This window comes from Schistocerca americana, chromosome 2 (assembly GCF_021461395.2).
Source record: "Schistocerca americana isolate TAMUIC-IGC-003095 chromosome 2, iqSchAmer2.1, whole genome shotgun sequence".
In the NCBI taxonomy this organism is placed as follows: Eukaryota; Metazoa; Arthropoda; class Insecta; order Orthoptera; family Acrididae; genus Schistocerca; species Schistocerca americana.
In genome coordinates, this window is record NC_060120.1 from 472,724,386 (window position 1) to 472,725,973 (window position 1,588).

The window sequence follows — 1,588 nt, forward strand, 5'->3', positions numbered from 1 at the left end:
AGTCATGATTAAAGCTAGGCATGGGCTAAATGGGTGTGTTTCCAAAACAACTGACAAGTGTTTCTTATGCACCTATAGTTCAATTCTTTTATCTTGGCGGTTCGCGCATGCCCGCCCAGACGCGGGATATTGCTGCGTTGCCAGTTGCACACGACGCACGCGCCAGTAGAAGCAGCGCCATAGTATAGCATAGCTCGCAAGCTTACATTTAGGAGAAGCGTCTCGCGGGCCCCGAGGTATTATGACGTCATATCATGGCATGACGTCGTCTCTCATGCAAGCCAATATCGCTGGTAGTTTTCGAAACGCGTATATTCTTTGAACATGGCATGCTGATGCCTTGTGGATTTGTGTATGATGGCGGGATTTGTGTGCGTTAAAGCTTTTCAATCACGGAAAAAAATTGATAATACTTGCTCCAAAAGCACGTGTTTGCAGACGAGAAAGGATAGTTTATATTCCAGACAATGGACGGTAAGTAACTTCCGTTAGTAATCTTATCATGCGGAAGAAAAGTAAAATGTATGGTAAATCTACAGAAATTTCATTCTTTGTGCCTATAGTATTCTGATGCATTATGTTACTCAGTAAAGTTTCTTTCAGTGCATCTATGTGGATTATTTATGGTAACGGCGTATTCTCATAACAAATGGCTTCGGTATTTAAGTTGCAATCATCATAACGTTTTCCTGATCAAAAATTGTGTAGTAACTGTATTCTAACAGTAACCTGCACATTTGAATGTTCACAATTAATCATTGATCATAGTCAGTATTTTTGACAGTAAAATAGATATGAATTGCAGTGACTGAATCCAGGTTTGTGAGTGGTGTAATGTGTTTTTGTAATGGATGTTTCAGAGTTTCTGAAGTGAAAGTCCAAGGAAGAGAAGACAACGAGAAGTAGCTTTTTTGTCGGTTTCATGGTTTATAGGCCTACTGGGGAAACTCGCCATGTAAAAAAACGAGTAACGCATCCAGCTTGGTACCTCCATGGTCATGTGGAAATCCGAGCATTGTTAATAAAGAAATTAAATCTGTGTGTGTCTTACTTTTGATTCCTTTATCATGTTGCTTATAGTAGACCAAATTTAATTAAAATACCCAGGTGATAATTTCAACATAAATTGGACTATGTGCATAGCTGCTTCTCACAGGCAAAGTATAAATATTCACCATCCTATGGCATGCGTGTTCACTAGTCAGTTATGGCAAAAGAAATCACTGATTCAAAGCATAATTTGCTTGGTAGACATAATTGGAAATGGCCTTTTTAGTTATAAGTTTACATTATTAGATTATAGTACTCCCTGAGAGATTATCTTCTGCATTTCTTGGCCCTGACATGATTAGGTCTGGAATACAGCATTAAGTGTGCTGCTCTGCTGTCAGCAACATGGTAGTCAATGTGTTAAGCAGTCGTTTAGGAACTAGTGTTTAGTATATGCATCTGTGCAGCCTTGGCTAAAAAGATACAGCTAGAATGCTAATTACTGTTTCAGGAATTATCCTTTACACAGTTAAATATAATATGTTAAAAATGTATCTAAAACTGAATTCATGAATAACTTTGTAGTCATTTAAATAAA

The 1,588-nt window shown here is 37.8% G+C and overlaps 1 long non-coding RNA gene across 1 annotated transcript; it reads left to right on the forward strand.

Annotated features, from left to right (window-relative positions):
* The first annotated feature begins 332 nt into the window (after positions 1-332).
* Positions 333-1,039, forward strand: LOC124590846. The gene is made up of 2 exons (XR_006976800.1): positions 333-474; positions 861-1,039. It is a non-coding gene; the product is annotated as an uncharacterized LOC124590846 (long non-coding RNA).
* Positions 1,040-1,588: the final 549 nt, after the last annotated feature.